An 18,775-nucleotide genomic window follows, 5' to 3' on the forward strand; every position below is an offset into this window, starting at 1 on the left:
TCTGGAAAGTGTACAAAATTCTTGTTGTTACATTTCTGTTTTTTGTTTTTTTACATCCATGCTAAGTGTCCTTGGGTGAGGTAAGAGTAAGAGGTAGCCACCCAAAACTCTGGCTACAAAAAAATAGAACAGTCAATTTAGCAGAAAAGTAGACGCTCTTAAGAAATAAGTCAAAATTGACACCAAAAGTCATGGGCTGCTGCCATAAAGACAAATTTTCTCTACAAAACTAATTTTTGCCTTGTATGGCTTTTTACTACAATTTTAATTTATCTGTAATTAAATTTTGGAATATTTCACAAAAAAGAGGAGTATCTGGCCTTTCTTGAAAAAAAAAATCACAAAATCTGGAAACTCCAGGCTAATTTTTCACAAACAGCAAAAACTCAGTAGAAGTGAGTGAAGTATGATCCCTTAGATGAGGCATGCTAGAGCATTGTTTTCAGACTGTTTTTAGGATGTATGGTGATTTTAACCTATCAGTGTTGCTGATTATATCACCCACCCTTCTAAGCATCTAAGTGTATGACCCCATCAAAATAGATTTAAGTGCTTTTATTAAAAACAAACAAACAAAAAAAAGTTTTAAAAAGTTTAAATTGCCCCAGAATTTCTCTTCCATACTTTTATTTTGATATAAGTAATGACTTTGATTAGTCTTTCAAGGTATTAATACATATATCAGGTCAAGTCTAGGTTTCAAATCAGCATGAAAAGAAAGCCTTACAAACCTTAGGCACCTTGTGTTCTCCACTTGCCACAAGCTCTGCTCTCCTCAGTCTCCTTAGAATCTACCATTACAGCTAATGAAAATTACACACATATGAAAATGAGCACAGTTAGAGAAAACAGAAAGGAAGTAGTCCTTCCCAATCTGTCATATGTATTATTTTCCCAAAACACAAAATTGGAATTTCAAGATCTAATCTGGAATATAACCTACCCTTAACATTAATATTAAATATATATTGAGTAGATAACATGTTGAACATTTAATAACATTTTTCCTAGAACTAAGTTCATTCTCTCCAAAAAGGTTTCTGCCATTCAGAGAGTCAAATGGTGTAAGCCAAATATTATTAAAAGTCTTTGGAGAAAAATATACCCTTAGGCCATGCAATTCCCTATCTACCACAGGGTTTCATGTTGTGGAAACAATCACTGATATATCCAAATATTTGCATACAAGGAAGTTCTTTATAACTTTATTTAGAATGGCAAAAATGAGGGGACAATATAGTGTTGGTTGAGTTTATTTGGTATGCTAGAAATGTAAAAGATAGGGGATTAGTTAACTCCACAAGACAATATTCACACTATCAAATGAAGTAAGCAGGTCCAAAGTAATATGTGTACCAAGATCCCAATTTCATAATATATATGAACACAAAAGTGAAAAAAATGTGCATCAAAATATCAACATAAATAAGATTTTACGTATAGTGGACTGAATAATGTCTCCTCAAAATTCACATCCACCTGGAACCACAGAATGTGACCATACTTGGCACAGGTAGTTAACATGAGGTCATACTGGATTAGGGTGGGCCATAAACCCAACGGCTAGTGTCCTTTTAAGTGATGATACACAAAGACACAGAAAGAGGAAGTCCATATGAAGAGACGGAAACTGACACGATGCAGCTACAAACCAAGGAATAGCAAAGATTGCCAGGAGCTACCAAAGGCTAGGAAGAAACAAGGAAGAATTCTCCCTAGAGCCTTCATAGAAGCAAAGCCCTACTGACACCTTGACTTTGTATTTCTGGTCTTAAGAACTGTGAGAGAAAAGATTTACTGTTTTAACTCACCAATTTGAGATCACTTGTTATGGTAGCCCCAGGAAACTAATACAAGTAAGTGATCTTTATTTTCCCCTTCATGTGTATGGTTTTTGTCTTATTTTATAAGTTAAACATGTCAATTTTGTAAGGAGAAAAAAAATGTTATCAAAAACATATTGTGGCCTAATAAATACCTAATAACTGATAAGTTTAGAACTTTAGAAAATCAGAACTTTAGAAAAGTTCTAATTCACCCCTTTTAAAGAGAAAAAAATCTATGTTGAAACATTCTAAAATACTGAAGAGTATCTCAAGTTCCAATGTTTTAGTATTTATCTTCTACATTTATAAGATTCAAGGAGAAACAAGCAAAATCTTTCTCCTCTAAGAATAATCAAACATCACTAAAATGTATGAATAATAAAATCAAAATAAACCGAACAGCTTGGTAAAAGCAATAAAGAACTTCTGAGACCACAATTATGTTTGGTTCATAGAATATTGATTTGGTTTTAGTAAATAGATATACTTCTCAAGTGGGCTTTCAGAAAATTCAATATGGACCAAGTAAGGAAAAATATACTTTGATACAAGACCAACAGAAACAATCTAAATAACAAAATGTTGAAATTGGAAGATTTAGAATTCATCTGGTACCTCTTCCAATAATTCAAGAGTCCTCCTAACAACATTCCTTAGAAGTGATTCAGTAGAATACAATTTTCTAAGTACCATACTTGCCAAGGATGCATCACTATTTTATCCAGTGACTGCCTCCAAAGGTAGAAGCTTACTTCTTCAGAAAGCAGTCTATTCTGTTCTTTTACAACTCTAGCTCTTAGAAAATTGTTATGTTGAGACATAATTCTTATATTCTTCTCTCTGGAATAACTTTTTATTCTGCTTCCATACTTTTTCTTCCTTCTTCCAGTCATCCTTCATAACCAATCTGTATCATAGCTTGAAGTCATAAATTTAAAGATATTTAGAAGGAAATCAAGAGACTTTGAATTTCTCACCAATGACAAAATTTTCTTTATGGCATTATTTATCAAATTCCTATACAATATTTCAATACAACATTCAAATAAAAAAAAGTCCTCTGTGTGGACAGGCAGGTCTACTTTAGGCATCTTTCATGTGGAGCTGACTTTGACCGTTGCCTTCCTATGAATGTCACCAATTGAGTTAGGGTTACCAGGCATCTGAAAATCACCGCCAGCATTCCCCTTAGATCTCTCCTTCACTAGGCAAAACACTCCTGGTTACCTTTCCTGGCTTTGAGACTCTTTATTATTCACCCTCCTGGTCATATCTCAGGGTCGTGACATGGAACCCCACATCAGGCTCTGTGCTGGACTCTCAAACAAAAAAATAAATGATATGTTAAAAAAAAAAAAGGAATCTAGTGTTCCAGAACTGTCAAAGTTAAAAGATGAATGAGGTATATCTTTCTGGAAGAACTGTACACAATGGTTTGGGAAAACTATTATTTACACATTAAAACAAGTATTTTATTGGATAGAAAAAAAAATCATCTGCCTGAATGTATGAGACAAAATATGGGACTTAGAAATTCATTAATAAGGCAGATCTTTCCTATTGAAATACTTCAGAAGAAACACTGGAGAAGTACTGATGTGGGAATTCTCCAATTGAGCAGTTTAACACTCTCCAAAGTGGGAATAACTTCTTCAGTCTAACAAAAAAGAAACTATTTAAGAATGGTAAATTTTACTATACAATTTTACAACTTCTTTACAATTTTACTATACAATGGCATATATGGTCAGGAGGCAATTCTCCATAGGTCTCTCATTCCTGCATGTCTGGTAGCAGAGGCACTGACAAGCTTTTATGAATCATCTTTTCAAGGACATTTATTTAGCAACAGTTTGGGAAACAAAGATAGGACATATTCGTTTGCTGTCCAGCATAATAAAGACAATGGCTCCCTACAGAGCAAATATTGGGCAGATTTTCTTCCTGGTTATTAAAAATATTGCCATGCTCTAAGCTTGGGGGTACTATCCTGTAATGCAACCCACTCCATGTACAAACATCACCTGGCTCTGGTCATGTTGCCCTGTGGGAACTGAGGCTGCTGACATTTTGGTACTGCTATGGCTATGAATAATAAACTATCTATTTTCTCTCATCGAGAGGTCTCAGGTCTTCTGCCAGCATCCGTGAAATTGTGGCAGGCTAACTTATTGGCTTACAAATAGGGTAAAATCTCAGACTCTTCACAGTTATTGATTTTACACACACACACACACATATGTATCAATAGGTCTGAAATGTAAATGATAAAGAAAAAGTATTTAACTATATAAAAGACAATGGCTTAATAACTTAAATTTAAAAAAAAAGCTTTTGAAAATCAAGAAAAAGATGAACATTTTTCAAATGAGCTAAATGTATGAATATGTCATTACCCCCAAAATGTTGAAGTTAAATGCAATAATAAAAAAATTTTATAAAAGAAAAAACATGTTTAACCAAAGAAAAATTTAAGTAGGAAAAAAATTGTAAATAATGATAACACTGAATTTAACATAGATTTCCAGCTTGTGGGATTCTAAGTGGTAAAAAACATTTTTGGAGGGAACTTTGTAATATATATCACAGTTTCTAAGAAGAATGCATCCCACTTTTAAAAATCCAACCTATAGAAGGAATTAAACAAAATATTATTTCATCATTTCATATATTGTGTATAATAGGCAACAGCACAGATATCCAATGATAAATGAATATTCAGTTTTTAATTATGATGTAGAAACATAATGGAGTATTATAGCATGCTCAAAATAATTTAAACATACATTTACTAATAGGAAAAGACAGAGCATTTATAATGTATTCTGAAGTGGGAACAGAAGCATTACAGGAAAGCTACTATAGTAGAGTCTTGTTTTGATGAAGAAAATTTCTATGTATAATTTCCCACAAGGAATTTGAAAGCTTATATCCCCAAAAGTTGGCAGTAATGATCTTTCTAAAATATGGAACTCAAAGTAGTTTTAATTATTCTTTCCTATTATTTTAAACTTTTATAAACTTTTAAAATCTTAAAAGAAACTGTTACCTTGTCAAGACTGTTTATCTTGGTCCTGTGTGAGCTCCATCTCTTTAGTAAGTGGTCAAAATCCATGTGTTCATAAAGATTTCTCTAGTTGTCCGTATGTAGTGGTCAGTGTCACTAGTCTGAATGATCTGCAGTTTACCTTATCTCATATTTTAGAAAATATACAAATCTTTGTCATTTTTTGCTCCTTGAATGACAGGATGCAAGTGTATACTCTCTGCCATGTAACAGCCATTTAACTGTGTAAAGAGGTTGCCTCTTTCCTCTGCCTGTTTCCATCTTCTCTGGTATAAACACATGGCTTCATCAGTCTTCTAGCACTTAACACCTACATCTTTCTCCATCACAGGCACCTGTTCCCACATTTCTTGGAGCTCTGAGATCACTGCCTTCTTAAAACTTAAGAAAACATTCTTATGTACCTAGTTTAACAGAGTAGAAAAGACCACAATTTCCATCATTTGTACATTTAATTCCCATCAATGCACCTCTGTGTGCATCTTTTAAAAAGTGGTTATATCCCTCTACTGATGCATATTGAATTTTTCACTTATGAAAACTGTTTTCATAAAAATATTGGAAGATGATAGAAATCCAATTTGGCATTTCCTAATTGATTGTGTATTTAACTATTTTTATGCGTATATTCATAATTAAGTTTAGGCCTTCACCTTTCCCCCCTACTATATTTCATTTTATTAACTCTGGTCTTTATTCCAGTCAGAAAACTGTAATACAACTTCCAAGCTTGACAAATCTAGGTGAATTATATATGCCTGTAATTAGCCTCCTTTGTATATTTCTTATGCACATGTATCTTCAGAAGATATAGTTAAATAGTTTGTTTTCCTTCGGAGATTAAGCTGTCATCTTGAGAGGATCCTAAGTGAGGGCACTAGAAGTTTAGAAGGAAGGGAAACAGATCATTTTAATAAGAGCCTCAAGCCTTTGAGCAGGTAATATAAATGAGTGAAGCGGGTTCCTGCTGGACAGACTACATCATCCAGAGGAGGTCGCCACTTCTGAATGGTGCCATAAGGGAATGTGGCTACTGCTCTGATTTTTCATGAGAATCCAGAAAGCTGAGTTTTTATGTGAAATAATTCAATTTTTTAATTAATTTTTAACTTTTTTTTAGAGAGAGAGAGAGAGAGAGAGAGCGAGCGTACACCATTGGGAGACTGGCAGAGAGAGGGAGGGAGAGAGAAAATCCAAAGCAGGCTCCACACTGTCAGCATGGAGCCCAATGGGGGCTTGAACTCACAAACCATGAGACCATGACCTGAGCTGAAATCAAGAGTTGGGCACTTAACTGACTGAGTTACCAAGGAGCCCCTGAAATCACCCTATTTTCAATCTCTTCATTTAATTAAAAAAGTTTCATGAGGGGCGCCTGGGTGGCTCAGTCGGTTAAGCACCTGACTTTGGCTCAGGTCATGATCTCACTGCTTGTGGGTTTGAGCCTCGTGTCAGGTTCTGTGCTGGAAATTCAGAGCCTGGAGCCTGATTCCAGTTCTGTGTCTCCCTCTCTTTCTGCCCCTCTCCCACTCATGCTCTGTCCCTTTCTCTTAAAAATAAACATTAAAAAAAATTTTTTTTTAAGTTTCATGAGTTCTCTTTCCAAATTAAATATATCCACAAACCAAATATACCCTGTGGATGGTCAATCTGTGACCCCTGAGTAGACAGAAGCTAAGCAAGAGTCTCAGCATCCAACTGCCAACTACCGATGGCACGCCATGCTTTACTGAGCACTGATTCAAAAAGTACTTATTGGGGTGCCTGAGTGGCTCAGTCGGTTGGGCAGCCGACTACAGCTCAGGTCATGATCTTGCAGTCTGTGGGTTTGAGCCCCGCGTCGGGCTCTGTACGGAGCGCTCGAAGCCTGGAGCCTGCTTCCGATTCTGTCTTCCTCTCTCTGCCCCTTCCCTGCTTACTCTCTCTCTCTCTTAAAAATAATAAACATTAAAAAAAATTTTAAGTACTTATTGATCTCTTTCTATACTCTATAATCAATGAAAAAAATCAAGGTCACCAACCTATTAGCATCTACCCAGAATCTAGAAGAGTTTCAAGAAAGTCAAATTCCGTTTCAAGTATGAGTCCCTCTAAATTCCTTTAATAAAAATCAGATCAGGATTTAGCATGGAAACTGTTTACCTCCTAATCACCATAAGGAAAATTACTCACAATATGAATCTTTCATAATCTAGAGATACTTCAGTGCTTTAGGATTTTTAATGAGACTTCCAGGGAACCTCACCTTTGTTTAATATAACTATTATACAACAGTTGACACAATGTCAAAATTCCATGAGGAAAAAACCTCTCTCCTTTGACCTATAGCAACTGTACAATTCTATTTCATGCCTGACAGCTGATTCTCACAAGACCCCTGACATACCAAACACAATCCATGACAGCTGATTCTAGCTAACAGCAATCACTGCAGACAATTCTTTTTGGCTAGTTGTCTGAAAGAAGCAAGAATGAGTTATATATTTGATCTCATCATGTACAGAGATAGTCTTTCATTAGACCAAAATCTAGAATTACTAGGAAAATTTTCAATTTGTAAATTGACATATTACTTTAGGAAACACAGAAGAACAATTTGATGACATATTTCAATATCATTGTTCAAGTTCTTCTCCATCCCTCTCCTGTAGCCATTCTTTAAGCTAAAGGGAATTCTGTTTAACATGTAGGTTTCCAGGTCAAAAGACTGAGAGTTTCAGTCTTCCACCTATAAATGACTCCTAAATCTGCATTTTATTGGACACTCTAGGATTTTAGGAAGCAGGACATATGCAAAGTATACCTAGAAAGATACTATCTAAATCTCCATTGCTTCCCCAAGTGTTACCCATATAAAAACTATATCCACCCTCAATTCTCCATCTCCTTGATACACACATTACATATTATTCATATCACTTGCAGAAAACATACTAAAAGAATGCACGAGACACAGGCACCAATTCATTTAACGACTGGTAGTCCCTACCAGCCTATCTCCAATTATTTCTTCCTCTCACTTCAGAAACTGACTACAAAAGAATTTGGCCAAACTTTGATTTTTCAAATATAAAAGCTTTAAATTTATTTTGAGAGAGAGAGAGAGAGAGCACACGTGTGCACACTCACATGAGTGAGCAGGGCAGGGGGCAGAGAGAGAGAGAGAGAGAGAGAGAGAGAGGGAGAGGGAGAGAGAGAATCCCAAGCAGGCTCCACACTATCAGCATGACATCCCACATGGGGCTCAATCTCCTGAACTGTGAGATAATGACCTGAGCCAAAATCAAGAGTCAGACACTTAACTGACTGAGCCACCCAGGCACCCCTATAAAAGCATCTTTAAAATCAACATATTGGGGCACCTGGGTGGCTCAGTCGGTTAAGCATCCGACTTTGGCTCAGGTTATGATCTCGCGGTTCGTGAGTTCGGGTCCTGCGTTGGGCTCTGTGCTGACAGCTCGGAGCCTGGAGCCTACTTCAGATTCTGGGTCTCCGTCTCTCTCTCTCTCTCTCTCTCTCTCTCTGCCCCTCCTCCGCTCGTGTTCTGTCTCTCTCTCTCAAAAATAAATAAACTTAAAAAAATTTTCTTAAAAATCAACATATTGATGATATATAAAGAAGGTTGTTAACTCTCCTAAGAGAGAGTGACTTTGAAGCAGCCCAAGCTTCATCCACCACCATTAGGACCTGAGGGTACAAAGAGCTCAAGTATCAGTCAGCCTCCAGGGCCAGATAACAACTGGCTAAGCCCCCAAGAAAGACAGCTCTGAAACCTATTTGTGTTTGGATTAGTTTTAGGAACCTCTGGAAGAGTTTTGGCTCTAACCCACTAGGCCAATTAATCAAAATCTGGCTTCATGTATGGGTTTCTCTAATAAATAGTTATTTCCAGTTGTGGGCAGTGATTTGGCTGTGGATTTGGGCCCCTGTGATCAGATTCTTCCAAACAAAGTTCAGCACTGGTAGTAAGCATTTTAACTGGTTTTGCTGGCTTATCTGATAGTAAATAGGAGTCAACTATGTGGGTAAGGGTGTGTGTGTGTGTGTGTGTGTGTGTGTGTGTGAGAGAGAGAGAGAGAGAGAGAGAGAGAGAGAGAGTGAGAGAGCGAGAGAGAGAGAGCTGAGCATTACAAACTTCTCTAACAAATAAGTGACTCAGCTATAATGCTAACTAGCCATATCACCCTAGCAAGTACTTCAACAAGAGCACCCATTAGCAGTACAATTACTCAACATAGTACTAGAAGTCCTAGCTAGAGCAATCAAGCAAGATAAAGACATAAAAGGCATCCAAATTGGAAAAGAAGTAAAACTACCTCTGCAGAGGATAGGACCTCATTTATGGAAAAATCCCAAAGTCAACCAAAAAGCTGCTGGAATTAATCTATGAATGCAGTAAAGTTGGAGGATTTACATACAACAGTAATCAGTTGTATTTCTATATACTAACAACAAAATATCTGAAAAATAAAGAAAACCATCTTAATCACAATAGCATCAAAAAATACTTAGGAATAGATTTATCCAAGGAAGTGAAAAGTCTGTCATAAAAATTGTAAGACTTTTATAGAAGAAATTAAAGATGATACAAATAAATGCAAAGATAGCCCATGTTCACAGACTGGAAAATTTTGGACTTCCAGTTTTTATATACAAAAAGGAGTTAGATTTAATGATGGCAAAAGACTCCTTCTCTAATGCTCTATGTTTTGGTCTTAAATTGCATTGCAGTCTTAATATCTCATTTGTATATTTCACCAAAAGTGTAAACTCCATGATATTATATATTATGCTTTTTTCCTTCATTGTGTATGAAAGTATGTGTTCCTTTTACTCGCAAGTTTTGATAGACTGGTAAATAATTTCCCTCTTCCTCTAAAGTATACTTTCTGTACTCCCCTTAAGGTTATATATGATCATGTGACTCATGTCTCAATAGAATGTAGATAGAAGGGAGGTGCACTATTTCCAAGCCAGATCCATAAAACCCTCCTACACACAACTGTCCATTCTTTACCCCCATATAACATATAGACAGAAAACTTGAAGGTCTGGAAGAGAAGGGAGCCACAAGATGGAAGGTACTTGTAACCTTGAGTTGCTGCCCATGGAGAGTTATCCAGATTGCTACCTAATAAGGAACAACCATGGTGAGTTGTAAACTGAGCAAGAAACAAACTTTATCATGCAAATGCTGTGAAATGCAGTTTTAAAAAATATGTATAAGCATTTAGGTACCTAATACATGGTAGTACCTCAATTATAATATCATTTACTTATTTACTTATCTTCCTAAATAGTCTAGAAACTCCTTAGAGACTGGAAATATGCCTGTTTTTGCTTGCCAGCAAGTATCTATCTCCTGGGAGAATGTCTGGTATGTAGAAAGGTCTCAATAAATACTGTTGAATACATGAATACAGGAAAACATGTGCAACAGGTATAAAAGTTAATAAATACGTATGGAATTGAAGCATAAAAGCAGAGAGAAATCCGTCATTTGCATACTGCATTTCATTTTTTGTCTTTCTTCCTCTGATCCCTAAAATTTCAAAATACTTTGAAGAGAATCTTGGTGGGTTTTATTAAGTAATTTAGTAAATTCAGTCCCAGCAATGGATATTTAAGCACTCTGATGTTCCCTGTCCTCATACCATGTCAATGTAACTTTTTCTTCCATTACTCATATGATTATGTTTCTGTGTGACATTCTAGCAGTCAGCCGATATTGCACCTGTATTAGCACCAAAATTAACTATGCTAATTTTGACTTATTTGTTCTGATTTCTAATAATTTCCTCCCAGCCAGATAGTTCCAGATGCCTGCCTAATACAACACACATCTATCTCTGTATGAGTCTTCATGTAGATCATTTTAGATTGACAACCCCAGTATCAAATGCTGAAAGGTAATCTCTTTGTCTTCTTTGACTGTAAAGCCAAATCAATGCCAACAGGCATCTTTACATGTTATTGTACTTACTGTCAGTCAGTGCCAAAACAGATGATCTTAACAGGATTAGAAGTAACATGGTGCTTAAAATGTGTGTGCTGCCTAGACAACAGGGTAGATTGCATCTGTTGCCTGGGATACACATCAACAACATCCAACAAATAAGCTATACAGTTTAGTGTCTGAGAAAAGCCCAGGAAGTGCATATCAAGCAAAAAGTTGAGGAGGAACTGCCTTAGAAGACAAGCACAATCCATGTAGTCACAAAAGGGATGAAGGCCAAAGCACTAAATATCAGATCTGTGCAGCAAATTTTCACAGGGAGAAATCCATGAAGACCCTACTTCTTACAGTGGTCTTTGACCCAATGATTTTATGCTCTAGACAGCACCTGTTCAGTCGGACTGCATAAGGTAAAGAAATTGTTTGCCTATAGACAATTTTCCATTGACCTCTAAAGGTCATATAACTAACTATACATATGAACAATTTTGGTTCTTCTCTAAGACTCATTCCCTAGGTTATCCTGTGTTGTGCATCATATGGTAGATTAAAGAGGGCCACAAATTCTTGGACATCATTCTTATCAAGAGGACAAGCCTATTTACCTTCTTCAATCTGGGCTATTTTGACACATGATATAGAAGTGATGCTAATTCAGCCCCAGACCTAACCATTAAGAAACTGGCACCTTCCACTTTGATCTCTTGAGGACCTGAGGCTCCAAACAAGAGGTCTGACAATCCTGCTGGAGAGACCACCTAATGAGGACCTACAACTACATCGAGAAAAAGAGGGGCCAGTTGAGGTCAGCCTTCTACCTGTCACCATCAGAACACCAGGCTTGTAAGTTAAGCTGTCTTGTTTCCTTCAGACTAGCCAAGAAACCAGCTGGATATCACCAAAGGACCCCAGATGGCAGCTTAAGATGCAGAATAATCACCTAGCCAGGCCCTGATGGAATTCTTCACATAAAGAGTTGTTGTATGTAAAGGTACTAAGTTTGAGAAATTTTTTATACAGAAATAGATAACTAAAACACATGGATATCAAACAAAAAATTTGGTGCTATGGCTTTTATGTCAATCTGGATCTATACACTGATGATCAAACAATAAAATGACTCCAGCACAAGAATGGAGGGGAGGAATCTAGGTGGACAGTTACCTGCTGCAGGGGGAGGACACTCAGAGCTGGCCTACCAGAACTACAATCCCTCCAATACTCCACTCAGTCACCATTCCTGAGCTTCTGCTGACTAGCCTAGGGGATTTTCTTCCAAAACCCATAAAATTAAATTAGAATTCACTGCTTAAGCATAATGACTTCCCACTGTTTATGTGGGTTATCATTTACAACCAACTGGCATTTAATCAAACCACTATTTTTATTTCAGGACCAGAGGCCACAACATTGTGTTTTTTCTCTACGTCCCTGTAGAGCCAAGCAGCTTCATCCAAGCTGTGAAGGGATATCAAATTGTTTATGAAAAATCAGCATGCAGTATTGTTTTCAAACGTATTTATGATTTCACACCAACTTAGTGAGGATTTAGTTCATTTTGCTGATTGACACATAATTTTACATTTACATATATAATAATGCTAACATTTCCTGGAGAAAAAATATTAAAGGAACGTAATCACATTCTAATACAAATTTACCTGTGAGACAAGCTTTATGTCTGAATTCTGACTGTGCCCTGAATTGGGAGTATATAGAATACATCTGTTACCCAGAGCCCAAGTGAATAATGTCAGCCTTCTCCTGATGCCTCCGATGTCCACATTCTTGCTCCTGCAAATCTCTCCACCAAGAATTCCCTCCCTCTCTCCTTTCTACCTCTTGAAATCAAGCCTCAGCTAAATATCAAATCTGTAATGGCCACTCTTGGGTTTGTCTGCAATGAACACCTTTTTTGAATTCTGAGATACATTGTTCTCTTCCCATGCAAGCCTTATCCCCCTCCCCACCTTGACCCCAAATATCTACATAGCTGCAGGAAAATAAAACACATTTCTTGTTTTAAACCAACCAGAGTTGATTTCTGTCATCACTTGCAACCACTTTAGTCCTGACTTCGCTTTCAATCTTTTCCTGTCTCAAACTGCAAACTGTCACCTCTGCATACCTTAGAGTTATGTTTATTCCAGTCTTAAATTTCAAATGAACTTGTAATAAATTAGATGTTCTTTGTGGTGGATACCTGATTGTTTACTCTCCCTAAGACCGAGCACAATGTCCTCCTTGCACATAGTTGGTATTTATTTGGCAAATGGTGTTAAATAATGTAGCATCTGTCAAAATATTGAAATAAAGAGAACTGCAGAGAATCTTCTCTTCCTTTGATAAACTTTAATGACAGTGGAAATGTGAATTTGGTAACACACTAGCTGGTTACTATGAAAATCACATATGCAATCTCTCTCCTACCGTAGTCCCTTGATGGTACTAATGCTGGGGAAAAGAGCAAATTTCTGTCTATTGAAGAACAGTTTAGTTAATATTAGGTTTACACTATCTGTGTAATTTGAACCATGGTATAACCAATTTCATCTAATAAAGCAGTATTATGACAAGGCCTATTAATTTATTTAAAAGAATTAATGGGCTTCAAAATTTCTTAAGAGCTCATAAGGCAAAACTTTTGAAAATATATAAATCTCTATAGTATTTCAGGTAAGCCACTAATTTTCAAAAGCAGGTAAAGTAGGGTTTTTACATATATGAGCAATCTCAGTCCAGGGAAACAGGCATTTTATTTTACATGTGCTGGTAGCTGTCATGATCATGCCACAGCTGTTAGAAATTACAGGTTTTCAGTAGCAAACATCAGCCATCACTGTAATTATTATTATTTTATCAAACACAATCACAGGGAGTATTTTAGGCTGACAAAAGCCTTCTAAGTCTTTGTTTATTCACTGAACTGCATTTTCTGCCCTCCATGCTGACTGAGTTAAAGTTCTCGTACTCCTGATTTAAAACCTATTATTAGAGAAAGCAAAGGTTCCCATCTTTAACACAAAGTAAGATTGTTGCTTGCACGGAGGGAACACTAGTCTGAGAATGTAAATAAAAGAAAGCACAACCTGAGAAGCCTTATTCAGGGGGCTTTCGGCAACATTCCCAGAGACTGCAGACCGCCATGCAAGGTCAAGAAATAAGAGTAAGCCACAGGCAAATGCCAGGATAATGGAATTCAAACCTCAGATACAAGACTAACAACTCAAGAAGGCCAAGTTTTCTATCTAAGCAGCAGAATAGCGAAAGCTCCCCTCTATAGCCTGCACATTTCACCTCTGCTAGTGAACCATTATTGTCATGAAAAGTCTCTCATGGCACAGAGGGACTTTTCTTCTATAAACTCTTCTGTCAGTGTGTAGAAGAAGATTCGATAAAGGCAGAGAGTTCAGTGATCTAGTGCCTAAGAGAAAGAAGACAGAGGTCAAAACTGCTTGCTCCAGAAAACAGATGCTGAGCCAAGTGCCGGCCAGCCGGATATTGGCATGGGGCATTTCTATCTAGGTTACAGCCACTATCACCACACAATTAAAACTGTATATTACACATTAATATTATACATACTTTCAGTGCCCAATTATGCCACGAACAAGGTGTGGAGATGATGAAACTTTCATTGCAGAGCATATTATTCAGGGGTAAAAAAAAGATATTCCACCACTGCTTTCTTGAATAAAATGGGGAAAAAAGTTATAATACCCTTAGTCTATGTTATGCAAAGAAACATTTCATATTTCTATCAATAGTGTAAAGTGTCTCAGGAGCTGATGCTATAGGAAAACCATGACATCATCTCTAAATGGTTGTAGAATAGTATTCTCTCATAATAAGAGCTTGGAATTTCATTATTTGGCTCATAAAATCCTAAACTCATGAATAACATGACCAGTTACAGTTCCTGACACGATCTTTTGAAATGTGAAGCACCTTTTCCATTCAATTAGGGATTTTTTTTAGAGGAACTCAGAGTTTTAATATTAATGTTAATGAATGCTGAAAAAGATGACCTCTTGTGTACCTAACATAACAGTAGGGAATAAACAATCCATTCATATGCTGAAATGCCTTACCACTTTGGCAAGCTTAAACATCATTAGCTTCATCCAAATATTAAAATATAATGTACATCATTACATTGGAAGCTTGCATTTGCTATTATTGTTTGCTCCTAGAGCTTCCCATTTAATACTATTACAATATTCAGAAAGGAAAGTTCTATCTGAGGCTCAGTTGCTCTAGGAACCAAACAAAGCTGGGCCTACTTAGAAACCACATACTTGCCCTGAAGTTGGAAAGGATAGTGAAAATCAGTTTAACCACATCAGTTTACTCTATTAGTCCTAAGAGAATAGAAAAAAAAAAGGGTCCAATTTGGGTCACTGGTCTGTCTTTTCAGTGCCAAATTTAAGGGCTATTCTATAAGGTCATATTTGAATATTTAACCCAGTCAAACTTTCTCCTTTTATTTTTCACAGCCCAGTAGTCACACCATTAATTTCCACTGCAAATTAACCTGTTGACATTTCTCCAAATGATCTATTCTAAAATTAGCCATTACTCTCCTTCTGTTTAATTTAAAAATCTGTTAAAAGGTTTTGAAAAGTAAAATTCACACATCACAAAAGTAGACATCAATAACATACTCTTAGTTTCAGAAAAATATTATACCAAATAGGAAATGCACCAAAATTTCTAAGCATCTAGAAAAAAAGAAATGGGGGAATACTGCCACTTTCAAAGGTAAAAACTGAAGTATAAAAACCTTTCAAACAAAAATATGTAAACTTTAAAGACACTGCAGTCAGCAATGAGGAGTTAAGCTGTGTATTACTCAATATATATATATATATATATATATATATGTTATATATACTACATATACTCAAAATATATACTATATATACTCAATATATACTATATATATACTCATATATACTATATATACTCCATATATACTATATGTATATAGTATATTGCTGTAAATGTGTATTGCTCATATATATATATATATATATATATATATATATATATATATATATATAAATGCAGCAAATATCCAAAATACCTCAAGATATAAAATGATTATTGTTGGAAGTGTGATGAGATTCAAACTCTGGAGAAGCACTGCAAAGCCAATTCATTATATCAAGGTAAATCTGAAATAAATGCCCAAATTTGCCCTGAGCAGTAGGAACAAAAATCAGATCTTTTCCCCCTTTCTGTAGTCAGAGGCCAGGCACTGTGCATCATCTCTTCAAGCCTTCCTACACAGAGATTGCCAGCACACACAGATGTCCCTGCACAAAAGAGGATGAGCCCACATCACAGGTGCCTTCTAGTCGCCTAATTATAGCTCTATTCAAACAAGAGATAAGGAGAAGAATCCCATTCAGACAACATAAAAAGGTATCACTAAGATGAAGGTGTTCGCACACTGCTGCCCACCAATTGTATTATTTATCTGAAGAAAAGTGTTTCAGAAAGGAAAAAAAAATATTTTGGGGACAATTGAGAAAGTTTGGATTTCACTGAATATTAAATGACATTACAGAAGCATTAGTTTTCTTGGGTGTAATAAAATACTGGAACTAGGTACAAGAATGTCTTTATCCTTCGGAAAAGTACACTGGAATAATCAAGGAGAAGTTCTAGCAAAGCAAGAAAGAAAAAAAGGAAACAGCAAATCTTCTCTGAAGATTTGACAATTTCCAAAATAAAAATGTCAAATATTGCATAAATAGAATATGGTAACTGATTATGGATCTGAATTCTTATGATAAAATTTCTCAGTTAGCCCGACTAGTTCTTTTTAAAGAATTTAGGAGGTAAACTCAGCATAGGCAGATCATCATCTCTGGCATGTACCTTTCAAAGGACCACATTAGCCTTCAATCCAATATGTACCTTTTAATCCACCACTTTGGCCTTTCGGCGGTATGTGTGGTGAGAGCTGACTGGGAACAACGCTGAACTCTGGAGCGGAACTGTAAAACCAATTTGCTATATCAAGGTAAATCTAACATGTCACAGAGGGACAGAGGGGCTGAAGGGCTGAAAGGCTCAGGGGAGGAGCGTTGTATTGTGGATTGAAGGACGAGTCATCGAACCTTAGTAAAACCTAAGTGTGTAAGGAATATGCATGTCTGATGCTGGACAGAATGAGGCATAAAGGGGCCAAGTCAGAGAGAAGAGCACTAGTTATTTAGAGTATTTTTTTGTTTCCTTAGCTACATTATACATGCCACTCATTTACAAATATTAATTGTATATACAAGTGAAAATCAAGGTCTCAAAATCTTAAGCTTTAGCCTCATCAAGCTTTGAGGAACACTGGCTTAAAGCATAAGCAAAAAAATATCTATAAATTCTCTAATAGATTTTAAAATGAAAGTTCTACATCTCTACTCTAGGTGTACAATGTAGAGTATAAGTGATATTTTATTTTATTCATTCATCCTTTCATTTAAGGGAAGTTTTAGTTTTAGGTACACTGTTTTAGTTTTAGGCACACTTTCTCCTACTCTTTTCTTTTCCTACACATTGTTTTTACAGGCCTCTACCTACATCTTATTTCCTTACTTGTAGATAGAGCCATCTGTTGATAATGAATTCTAGGAACCCCCGTCATCTAAAGGTTTTTCAGGATATGTGGAACTTTAAGGAACCTCTGATCGCAAGATGTTGGAATTACCAAGAATTAACCTAGGAAATTTTCCAGGGCTAAAGAGCGAGTGTTAAATGTTACAAGATGCCAAGAGCTTACACGAAGATAAAATTATTCTTTTAGACTTCCTAGGATAAACATCTGAACTGGGAAACTAAAGACAAAGGTCTCATTTTCAGGCTTATTCTCTCAGTTCATCCTTTCTATATGCCCACAAGGGAAGAAGGTTTTCATGATAGTAACTGCCAGAAGTTGCTGATTCAAAAAGAGATTGTGTTAAGATTTTACAAAATGGGAAGTTAGTAAGACTTCTACAACCTTGTAAAAATGACTGGCTTTGAGAGAGCTTAAATATGTTGCTTGTCACCATGACGCAGTGATAGCCCAAGGTTAATAATTTTCTACAATTTGGCAGGCCATATGGGTCTCTATCTTCTCCACATTATTCTAGGATCCCAAAGAAACCATATTTGCTGAGGATGGAAGGGTACCAGGTAGCCACAAAGTATTTGACTTCAAAGGGAAAGGTAACCACTTGACTGTATATATAATTCTTAATTGTTGACAATGTCATATAGGGAGGCTTAAGCTCCCCCCACAACATAGTGGTTGGAGTCTAAGAGTGAGTGTCCTGAGGGAGTCAGGTGGAAGCTGAATCACTGTTTGTGACCCAGCTTCAGAGCTATGTATGAAACTCTACCATAGTCACAAGCTCCCCTAGATGCAAGGAGGAAATAGCAACCCTACTTCTTCATAGGGATAGTATTTAAGTCACATTTTAGGAAAAGTATGTGAATTAAGAGATACTATTGTGGACATCTTGAGAAAACACAGCTTGCCACACTCCCACAATAGGATTTCGAGAGCTGTTAAGAGTGTGCTAGATCATCTATTCTCAACTTGACATTGTCTCTACTCCTACCCGCATTCTCTTGTGCATGGCAGAGGAAGAGTCTGGAATGACAGTTATCAGAATTCCTTTCCCCATAACTTCTTGCTTAGATTCTCCCAGGGGATATACTTGCAGGTGGCTTAGAAAGAAAAATAGAAGGTATTCTCTAACAGCAGCTGCTCACCATAGCTGAGACCATCAGCAGCATGTTCAGCTTGTGAAAGTGTTCCTGAGAAACATCCATTACAGCACTTGGGATCATGAATGGGGGCCCTTAACCAATGGGGAATGGGCCCTATGCTTCTTTCAGATGAAATTTATCATCATGGTGTGAGATTTTCTTAAAAAA

The sequence above is a fragment of the Lynx rufus genome, unplaced genomic scaffold, assembly GCF_022079265.1.
Source record: "Lynx rufus isolate CCGP_SWC_20201006 ecotype Redwood Valley unplaced genomic scaffold, mLynRuf1.p SCAF_2, whole genome shotgun sequence".
Classification (NCBI taxonomy): Eukaryota; Metazoa; Chordata; class Mammalia; order Carnivora; family Felidae; genus Lynx; species Lynx rufus.